The 12107-nt window shown below is 36.6% G+C and overlaps 1 protein-coding gene across 3 annotated transcripts in view; it reads right to left on the minus strand.

The window, feature by feature from the left end:
• LOC114943199 (CD151 antigen) overlaps positions 1 to 12107 on the minus strand; it is a 111257-nt gene that overhangs the window by 58869 nt on the left and 40281 nt on the right. The window lies entirely within an intron of this gene.

A 12107-nucleotide genomic window follows, 5' to 3' on the forward strand; every position in this document is an offset into this window, starting at 1 on the left:
GGCGTTCGTTTTCGGCGCGATCAGAGCCGGGACGGCCAAAATGCTGGGCGTTCTCGAAATTCCCAGCTTTATCGCGTGATTAACAGCGGTCGGGAAATGAAGCGAATGGAATTTTCATGAACAATGATCCGTCTACGCAACGTCATCGATCCGCCAGTTATCGATATTCGCGAACGAAATGCCGCGAACATATGCTTCAGGAACTATATTTTCTCCCGCGTGAAAAAGAATAGATTCTTCTTGAGAGGTGTCTCGTTTACCGAAAATTTGTACGTGCACAGAATTGTTTCTTAGAATTTACCCTGAAAATCATGGTAATCGTAGGACAATATAATATTGGAAGAATTTTTTAAGAGATTTTTCTCTGATTAATATTTATCGCAATAATAAATATTAATATTTTTTTAATATATACCACAATAAGATATGAAATATGTTGTTGCAAAATTACGTGTAATAAAATGAAATATTAATTAATACTGTAATATATTAATTGAAGATTTGTATAAAATGTCAGCACTATAAGATCTGTAATAATATATAATTTTTTGTATTCATTTCTGATTTCATTAAAAATGTCAACTTTTTTTGAATAAAATACAATTTAAGTATTAGTACTAAATTAATTTAAAAAACCATACATGTATTGCGAGATATCCCTCGATTCTTCTTCTCTTATTTAACATTTACGGCGAAGTGATGCAGCGTTCACGAGATCAAATCGTAACGTTTCGCGACTTAAGCGCGAATAACGAGAAAATATAATGAAGAGAACCTTTATAAAAAGAAGCGCAAAATATACATACCTATACATCGCGGGTTGGTATTATTCCCACTCGTATTCGCGAATCGTTCTTTGTCGGGTTAATACGCCAAATGTCGTCCGTGATACGGAAATAACGCGGGAACGTTTAAGCGATCGTAAAAGGTTCCGCCAGCAGAACCCTCGCTAGTATATATCTCGTGTCTCTACATCACTATTCTAGTCCGGATACGAGAATTATTTTGCCCGCGTGCGACGATAAAAATTCCGTCACAGGATATAAACCTGCCTATACACATCGAGGTAAAACTGTGCATTATCCAGTGCCTGTGCAAGCCTATGAATCCCGTCGTTGCTCGCGTAATTGCCGCACGATTAATTTCGCAGAGGGATATTTTTACGGCCGGCGACAAAAGGAACATTGAAAGATTGTTTTTTGATCCGCCATCCTCGCGTATTTTTAATTACCTCGGTGGCGCGCGATGCACGTCTTAATTAATCAAACCGTGTATAGTTAACGGTGTTTTTTTTTTCATAAATTGCGCGAGATAAAATTAATGAGAAAAGTTTCTCCCTGCAAAGCTCGTGAAAAATACAACCCGCCATCGTTGAAACAATATTTTACATTTACGATTACAATTTTTCCGCTTTAATGATCGTAAAGTGGTACGTATGTAGCGCGGAATGGCCGCAAATCCACGCGCGATATATATTTCTTTCGTTTTCAGGAAAAAAATATAAGTGAGTATATAGCTGGGGAAGAAGAAAGAGAGTAAGCTAATATGTATATGATATAATTTATTTACCATATATTCTCTCGTGCGTTTCTAGTACTCGCACGTGAAATGTCTGGTTTTCACATTAATAATTAATAATAATATACATATATATTGCATTTTCCACTTCTCTCTCTCGGAAATTCAACATTCCTCTCTTAAACAGGTGTAGCAGGTAACAATACAATTCCATATCGCCAAAATTGATATTGGAATTTCCACATCGAGAGACAAGAGCGCGCAATCCTATCCCTCTATCTATCTCTTCCCGAAAAATATCTAATTTTCCGGAGAGTTAGAAATTTTGATACAGGTCGCTCGTAAAAATTCCTCGACTCGCATTCCCGCTTCGCTCCTACAAGGATGAACCGCAAGGATCCAACCGACTGCCAATGTTCCTCGAAAGCAGAACGTTCCGTTCTCGCAATATGAGCTGGCGAGCTAGCCAAGGAAAGTGTAACGCCACCGTCGTTGTGTGACAAGAAAAAACAAACTCCGTACGTAAATAAAGAACATTTCGCCTTGTCCTTTTGAATTACGGCACGCGTAATTACGGCCGCCGCGCCGCGAGAAGAGATTAATGAAGCTGGTAAAATAAGAGCCGCCAAGCTAGCTAGCTTCAGCTCGCTACCAATATCGCGTATGTGTTTGTGTGTATGTGTGTTTTTTATTCAGCGTTTCACAAAGCCGGGATTGTTTCGAGTTGTCTTCGTCGACTTCCGGAAATGTCCGATTTTCCGTATATATGTGTATATACAAGACTGCTGGCGCTTTCAGCTTGCGCTTCGCGCAACAATTCCGGGTTTTTCATCGACCTTTTAATTAAGCGACCCAAATTCCCGGCCGTTTCTAAAGCTGTGACAAACTTTTCGCGCTCGGATGATCGCTTTGACAGCGTTGCAAAGAAAAAAAGTCGGTGGCGTATAACCATATTGCATCGACTGACTACAGTAAGGGCGATTATTTCGACATCCAAACTGGCGTTCTTATTTTTTATAAAGATCGAGCGTTTATTAATCCCAAATCAAACTACGAATAATAATCAAATGAGAAGTATATTATAAGAAATATAAACTATTAAAAAGAGAATCTAAACGAATAAATTAAAAGGATTATTCCTTTACTTTAAATAATACCTTCTCGCTATAGAATAATTTACAGCAATTATATATATAACAAAAAATTTATAAGATAACTTTCTATTATTATAATATCAAATAAAAAGCTTTCATACATATTTCGTTAGCATTCGGAAAACAGTTTGTCAATACTTGGTTTTATTAAATCCATTAACGTCCAACTCTTTGCATTAAAACTTTATCGCGAATATTGAGCGTTTCGCCGCGTTTGACCGCAAAAAGCTCGACGATAAACGAGACACGTACCATGAGAGAGAAACAGGGCACACGCAACACGGTTTGACTAAACTCTCTCACCTAGTTTGTCGTCGCATCTCGAGGCGCGTCGAAAAATTAACGAATCGTGCCGCGCGTCGATGTCGTTGTCATCAACGGGAGTCAAAAAAAAAGAAAAGAAAAAAAAAGGAAAAAAGGGAGCAACGAACCGTCGACAATTACTCGCGATTTCGCAGTCCTCGCCACTGCGCGCGCGGACAGTTTCACGATGAATTAATACATTTACGGATCCGAGGACCGCTGTAAATTAACGCGCGCGAGTCCGCGCCACACGCGGCGGCGATAAATTGGCGAACGCTGACTCCCGTCGACGAAACAGCTGCTGCGCAAATTTTTTCTCCCGTCGCGCAATCAGGGTGCGAATCGTGCGCGTGCCGGCCCCGAAATCGTTCTTTTTTTTTAGTTCCTCTATATCTCCCTCTTTATCTCTTTTTTCTATTAGTCGCCGCTGTCAGTGGAAGAATGTGACCCGTCGTGGGAAAACCGCGCGAAATATGTATGACGTCTGACAGAGGAGAGACAGATTACAATTGGGAAAATTTGCATTCCGGTCATTAACGTTTGAACCGATTACCGGGTAAGTCTTGATTACGTCTAAATATTTAGGTAAAACTCTGAAATTTCACCTCAACTGTCGTTTCGAGCGTTAACGTTCGCGTTAACATCCGCCGTATTCCACAAACGAGCAACTGCGACAGTAATTTCTTTAACAAACGTACGAGTGCGGGTCGTCGACCGAATAATGATCGCCGATGCGATACCGGTGATACAACGAGAGCGATCTCCGGGCGACCATCAACTTCAGGACAGGATGGGGAGACACTCGTGAGAGAAGTTAAAGCGACGGAAGTTGAAGGAACCGATTATAGCGGAGGAACACAGGCAAGGCTGTCAAGCGACGTGCACAATAGTGTCGCTCGACCGGATTTGCTCCGTTTATTCGTGCGCGATCGTCGGGGATCTAAACGCCGGTGTGAACGGGCCGCGCGATCCTCGAATCGACCTTAGAAGCGTTTTGTTGCCGCGAATTTGCATAAAGATCGGAGGCGATGCCGCTCGCGTAAAGTCGCGCTCGTGAATTCAAGATGATCAATTTATTATCGCGAAGCGACCGTATTGTCGAGGAAAATTGCACAGGAGAGATTTGCGAAACTGTCAAAATAAATCGCGCATCGTTACGCTCCGTATATAAAATCGGTAGAAAATTTTATCAGTCGTAAATTTTCATTATGTTACGGAAGAAAGGATAACGTGTACATATGTGATTTTATATACGGTAAAAAAATCTCCGCGCAATTGCCTTCGAAATATTTTTACAACACGTCGAAATCACGCGGCAAATTATAATCCAAAAGAAAGAGAACAGTAAGTGGAATTATAGTCTGTCACACCGTGATGTCAATAGACAACGAACACGTTGCTCAAATATTGGAGCAGACCAATGAATATGTCTTGTCGATGGGATAAGCTATCCCATACTGATCTCTGTATCTCATCGGCGATGCACCACGGTATGAATGTAAATATTATGCAGATTAATACTCACTGCACTCTACAGCGTAAAAAGATTCATATATGACAAAGTAGTTGCAAAAAAATATTTTGAACTTTCATCCAAATGCGATACGCTCTCTATGTGTCTCAAAGTAATTTATAAAATTGTTTTTCATGTTGCAATTTTAATAAACTTTTCAACGCTGTTACATCGTGTCCAAAAATGTTTTTATAAATATAATAAATAAGCAAAAAATAAATAAATATGCATATATATATATATATATATTTTTCGTAGAAATCTAGCTTTCATGTGTTTTCTTGTAAAAAAATAATCGTAAAAGTAATAATGTAATATCTATTTTTCCCTGCATCTTTATAATTTTTTTTATAGTCGCTCTCTGTATGAGTGTAATATAAATAAATAATTTTTTTTATAGAAGTATTCAAATATGAATATTTTTATAAAGAGCGCACAATAGCACGGTTCATCAAATATATGTAACTGTAATATTGTACTACAATTGTTTATTATTTCGAGCGCAATGACGTGCTTTTAGTAGCTTCCGCGAAATAGAATTTTAGATTTATCCACGCACAAATGTGTTCTCAGAGACAAAATCATTCAGTATGCAGTTTTGTGAAAATTCGAGGCAAAAAGTTTTAAAGCGTTTTAAATCGGCATATTATAAAGTCACTCTTAACGTTATATACAGTTAAGCGGCTTAAGTGCACCAAGTATCACACCTCTACACCATATCGTTTACATAATTTCGTCGTCATCTAGCTTCTCGGAACTTTGCGTCGTGATATTATCGTGATACGACCGACATAGCATACGTGTAAGACGATAACTTGATAAACACATAACTTCAAAATACAACTAGAAGAAACTTGAGAGAGAGAGAGAGAGAGAGAAGGAAGGAGAGAGGGAAATTATATAACACATTTCAATATGTAAATACAAAATCGACATAATATACAACAATAATATTTGCAAAATCAAACAATCGAGATAAATAATGTTGGTGTAAAATTCAGATGGTTCAAATATCCCAACACTCGATTGTCACAAATTGAGAAATGAGAAAACATTTAATTCAAAGCCAACGATAATTTTTAATGTTAAAAAATTTTAACGTTTACATATTGGAGTTTTTTTTTACGATGATAATGAAAAACGTATTTATAAGTCTTCTATAATCTGTTATTAAATGAATAAAAGAAGACACGGGTAGGCAAAATATAAAATCGTAAGATTCGTCTAAGGCTGCTTTCAGTGTTCCGCGAATCCATTTAGTTTCGTACCTTGAATACCTCGAACGCCAAAGTTGGATTGGTTTCGAGCGTTACGAGCGGAGAAATAGACGCACGTTGGGAAACTGGAATTAAACGCGCCGATGCGATCCACGCTATTTAACATGATCGCCCGTCTATCGTCGTGACGTACGCACGGTTTGAATTTCAGTAATCAGAAAGTAAATTCAAAGTTACGTTTCATACTGATTGCATTGATAGAATATATGAAGTAGTGTGTGCTCAGCTGTTAGAATTTGTCACATTTTTTATATTTAAATCAATTTGGTTAAAATTTTAATGTGCAATATTTTTTCTATTGATCAGAATGCCGTTATCAAAGCAAAAAAATAAAGTATTATAATTAATCAAAGGATTATATATAATTAGATTTAACCAAAGGATAATTATATTTAATTGAAGAATATAATATTTCTAAGCAAAATTATTGTTACTGCAAACAACTATGAATACAATTTTGTTTTGATAACTTAATTTATTAAAAGTAGGGTGCCAAGTTTGCATATAAGTTCGTGTATCAAAACATCATGTATAAAAATTAGAAAATTATAACTCAAGAGTATAGTGTGCGAGAGTGGTCGTGTAAGGCTTTGGTGAGGCTTCGATAATAGCATTCTGATTTTGTTGCACGCGATGTGGTCAAGAACAGCATGGAACAGCGTGCTGCTGAAGGCATGACTCGCTTTTAGGTCAAAGGATAGACTAAGACTCTTGCGTGCCGCACATGTTCGGGATTAATAAAATGTCGACCAAATGTAAAAAAAAAAAAAAAAAATATATATATATATATATAACGCGCGATTAAAGCCGCTGCTACACAGCTTCATTTACGTCCATTGCTGATAGAGCGAACAGAGCTTTTCGTTTGATGCGGCCAGCCGAAAGGCAAGCTTGATGAGTGTGGAAATGGATGAAAAGTCCGCAAACGAAAAAAGCGAAAAGAGGCCGTCGAATTGTCGCATGGCAACAAGAGAGAAATAATATTTCACGATGGAAGATAGAGCATTTCAAATATTGAAATTATATCTCTATGCTATTGTAAATTCAGGTATTATATTCTCAAATATTCATAATATAATATAAATAAATATTCACAATATATAATTTATTTACAAAGATATTGTGGATGATATTTTTAATATCTATATAGTACCTACTGATATCAATAATTCGCGATTATTAAATTCTGATTCGGTTTTGAAAAAAATCTCTCGTATTTCGCTGGATTCCACAAAGCAAACATAATCTTATGCGATTTCGATTTTCACAAAGGATTTCCTTCCCTCGGTGGATCACAAACAATGTTAGCTATCCATTGGAAAATCTCATCCGATCATGGCGCGATCGCGTTCTTACCATTGCTGCCGAATTCCGGGCACGCGTTTCTATCGTTCCCCTGTAGCAGGAGAAGGATTGAAAATGGTGAGAAAGGAGTAAGCGAAGTAAGAGCGATGGAAAGAGATGGAGCGCAGAAAGCAGCGAACAGAAACCATCCAATCTGACTAAAATGAGGTCCTCTGTCCGCGGAACGTGGCGTGAAACCTCATAGCTCTCCCTTGAAAGACCGTTTTTTATCCCGATTCTTGACGCAAGAAGAGTGAGTGAAGGAAAGAGGTGGACGGTTAACGCGGTTTTTTCGTTTGCTTCATCTTTCTCTCGACGAAGAATCACTGGCGAACGAGCGAGCTCATTTCATCACTGCCAGCGTCCCTATGGTTCCTCTCGGAAATGGAAATTTCACGTTTGGATATTATGAATCTCGGACGGAAAATAGAGAATGGACCATGAGGGTTAGACGTTAACTGAATATTCTCAATCTCGATGACATGACGGATAGATCGCGAAGAGATTTTGTGTAATAAGTTACACAGAATGTGAGTTATTAAATTTCGTCCAAATGTTATTAATCTCGCAGAAATATAGAGTACGGACTTTGCAATGGCCGGATATTAATTGAATACTCGATCGATGATATGATAGATCGCGAAGATATCTGTGATAAATTGTCTGTTGAAATGAATGCGAGCGTTATTAAATCTCGATGGAATATTGTGGGGTTTTCGGTGGAAAAATATACTAAATTGCAAGGTATTCGTTATCTGTATACATGTATGACAGGGTATATATTTGATTAAAGTTGTCTTTGTGGTAAAAATGTATCACCAAAAAAAATTTTTTTTCTTAAAATGCATACTTTATAAGTTCTCTTACTAGATATTCTTAACGAATTAAGGATATTTCCCTCTTTACTGACGCTTTTGGAAATATCCTCTTAAATTAAAAATATATTCTTAATTTTCTTTCTGCAACTTCAGTTCCGCAATAAATAAATATAATAAATTTATAAGTTTCAAGTAATATTAAAAATAATAATATAATAAGAAAAATGTGTATTTAACTCTGTCAATACATAAAAAAATATTCAATTATATGTGTAACATTTAAATATATATGTAATAAATATCAAGTCTATTTGTAAGACTGTTTTTTGTTATCATAATTAATAATTTCAAATAATACACTGATAAAAAAAAACATCCCATTAAGTACATATATACACGTTAAGAATATCTCTTTAGAAAATTTTCCTCTCAAATTAAAAGGCTTCTTTTAACGTCTATTTTAGCGAAAGATTTATAAATATAAGTAGCATATACTTAAGAGAGATAAAAATATTTTTTTTTAAAACGAGAAACGCGCGCGAGAGATAATATTTGAAGATGTGATTACGCTTACAACACTGAGAGACAGAAAGGGGACGAGAGCCGCATCTTTCGATCGATATACGACATTTAACCCTAGAAATGATTATCGCAGCGCAGATTCCAGACGTCGGAAATGGCCGGAATTTATCGCCCAAGCGTCCCACAGCGCGCCCCAGCACGATCACGAAAATGATTGCAATTAATTACGTGTTTCCCGTAGCGTTACTCGAATATGATGTACGACGTGTCCCGGACGTCACGCGGCCTCTTCCCGAACTGTACACAAATTAATATTAAATTGAAACAAAACAAAAAAAAAAAGCGCGATTGGATTTGTCCGATTTTACGGAGAAATTGAAGAATTAAAAATAAAGCGTAGCTTTACGTACAATATTGACGTCGAGCTTTATTCTCGCAAACTTGTTCTTCACAAGCTAATTTCTCCGCGGAAGTATCTCTCTTTTTTTCTCTCTCTCTCTCTCGAGAAGCAGCTTGCATTCGTCTTCTTTGAACGCGAATTTCCACCCCATCGTCCGTCCTGTCTCGTCGTCTTTGTACTCGTCCAAAGGTGGAAACTGGATAGAATGAATTATCACGAAACTTGGCGAATTGTAAGAGCGTGAAAGCCGCCATTAAACGAAGGGAAACCACGTAACGGCATTACAACGGTATCGAATAATAATATAATGTCTCTCTCTTTCTCCGAAGGCGGAGAATTACGAAGGCGGAAGGAGAGAAAGACGGGGTGTGAGCCATTTCCGGCCATTTTCCCTGTCTCTTCTTTCTCATCCTCCGACTTCACCCTCTCGCTATTCTCTTATTTAGGAGAGAGATATATTCGCTTTGAGTGGCGAAGCTTTACGCGAAAGCAAGGACGGACCTAACGAAGAGAACTTTAATTGCGTATTAATGTCCACATAATTAGGAACCCTTAGGATCCGAAAGTCCTTATTGAATTTTCCAACGAAAGTTTCCTCTTCCAGCGACTCAGCGGGAGGCGGGAAGATTGGTGCGGAAGTACTGAGAGAACTTCTCATCGCGAGTTTTTTTTTTGTTCTTTATTTGTGCGATCTGCTTATCTCTTCTTAATTCTGGCGATGAAACTTTTAAGTGAGTACGAAAGCCGTTTATCTTCGGTCACGGCACTTTAATTGATTTTTAAGAAATCTTTTACTGTTCGAGGTAAACTGATAAGAATCTAAACAGCTTCGAGAATATAAAAAGGAAAAGCAGAATTGAATTGATATAATAATGTAACGCTAGATGCATTTTCTTTCACAAAATCTGTAGCGTCTCGCAATGTCGATCATTTCTTTATATACTTTTTCAAATTGTTAATTATGTCTACTAATAATTATGCCATGTGCAAACATATATATGTAATTAACGAAAATAAGAGAAATGATAAATTATATATACAGAGTGTATTTAAATAAATGCGAAAAATTTCAGATGTTTCAAGCTTTTATTTCTTTCGCTCAAATTTCAGACAAATTAAAAAATGAAACTTTGTAGCTATTTTCGTCTAATGAAAAGGATATATTATATATATATTTATATATAAGAAATCACCCTTAATTTTCAACAAAGAATCATCTCCTAAAATTTTTTGTACTTATTTAAATACACTCAGTATATATACACATATATGCTAATAGCTCATTTGCAAATGTCTCCCGGATTGAGAGATGGAATTGTGCGAATATATGTATATGTAAAAGCCTAGAGAATTCTGATGCACTCAAGAACGTGTCTTTCTATCAATCTCTGTCTTTGCTTTCGCAAAAAGAAACCTTTAAAGCGTCACAAAAATCGCAAAAATAGAAAGATATCAGTCAGAGCAAAAAGAATCCTTAGCACTCCTCTTATCTAACCGCGAATGTGACTTTCTGAAAAGAAACCTTTTCTAGCTCAATTCTCTTCTCATTATGGCCAACCGTAACTACAATTTCACAAAGAATATGCGTATTTGAATTTCTTTCATTTATATATTCCGTGTCTTTGTCGGAAGGTACATTCCATCTACATTTTCGACTTTAAGTTCATATATATGTATATTGTTTGCAGTTTTATTAACATCTATCTCTTTTTACTCTTAATTGTCATCTTGCATTATATATTTTTCTCGAAGAAGAATTGATAAAACATTCAAGTAAAAAATAAGCAAGAAAACATAAAACTAAAATTGAATTTCTTTCCATACATGTATACGTTTCTTCCAACGTTCGGAGATATATCGCAATTTTGCCATATGCGATATTCAACGCTCACGCGCGAGTACCAGCGCTCTATGTTAATTTTTAATGGTTTTATTTCGAACTGCCGTGCCACACAATGCTGATTATAATGAGCATAGACGTGGAGGCGCGTATTCAAGGGGCGTGTCAACGCAGTCGACGGTGAAAACAGAAGAGTGATCCGGCAGTGACTCTCGACGTACAAACAGGGCTAACCACCCCTCCAAAAAGCCATTACTCACCGGCCGTGTCCTGCTGTCAGGTACAATTTGTTCTACTCGCGAAAGCGAGAAGAACGACGCGCGCCTCATGCTGGCTGTGACAGATGAGCTCGGGCCACGTATGGACAAAAAAAAAAGAGAGAGAGAGAAGGAAATTGCCCCACGATGACGACGCACAGCATTGGACAAGATTTCCCCGAACTCGCAAACATAAATCAAATTATATATATAATTAACGGAATCCACGTGCGAATTTAACGACGCGAAAGAATTGATTAAACGTTATCTTGTTAAATGCAATGATTAAATTTTAATTGCGCAGCGAAGATTTGAATATTTAGTTTTTAGGATTAAAAAAGTGCTATTTGTATATTTAAAAAATTGTACGTATCAAATTCATTTCTTCTTTGAAGCGGTAACAGATTTTGCAATAACAAATTTCGCGATGGAAAGAGAAAAAAGATTTAATCGGCTTATTCCGATTAAATCTAGTTCATTGCACGATATCAAAACACATCTTGCTCACTATAACACGAATATTTTGCGAAACAAATAATATGTAAATCCTTGTTTACGCAATTTTTTCTTACAAAATATCGCGTGTAATTCTAGTTTTATCCGCGCAACACATCATATATTTAACATAAAAAGTAAATCGTGGATCGCAAGTATTAAATTATCATAACAATATATGTATATATATATTTCATACATCATCCATATATATATATATATATATATATATACACACAATATATAGTATAATAAATATTTCAGGTTGTTTGGAGATTGTAATTTTATATCAATGCAATAATGTTATTGGTCAAGAAAAAATTAAAAAAATAAATTACGAAAATCTGATGAGAATAAACCAACAATAAATAAATTGGTCAAGAAAAAACTTAAAAAATAAATTACGGAAATCTGATTAAAATAAACCAACAATAAACAGAGTCTCCTTTTATATCGCTAAATCATGAAGGTTCTCGAGTTAGCCACGCGAGAAAAGGCATTAAAATACCGCGAGAATGAAAAGCGTTCATCGCAAAGGACGAAAAGCTGCTGGTTTCGTTTTGCATTCTCGCTCTAAATCGTCGAATCCATCAAGCTCGCTGAAAGACGCGGAGGATTGCGTCGCATGCAAAGTCGCGGTGGCTTTCCGCGGTTCACCGTCGGAGA

Source organism: Nylanderia fulva, unplaced genomic scaffold (assembly GCF_048542155.1).
Source record: "Nylanderia fulva isolate GAGA-0341 unplaced genomic scaffold, ASM4854215v1 Scaffold12, whole genome shotgun sequence".
NCBI classification, from domain to species: Eukaryota; Metazoa; Arthropoda; class Insecta; order Hymenoptera; family Formicidae; genus Nylanderia; species Nylanderia fulva.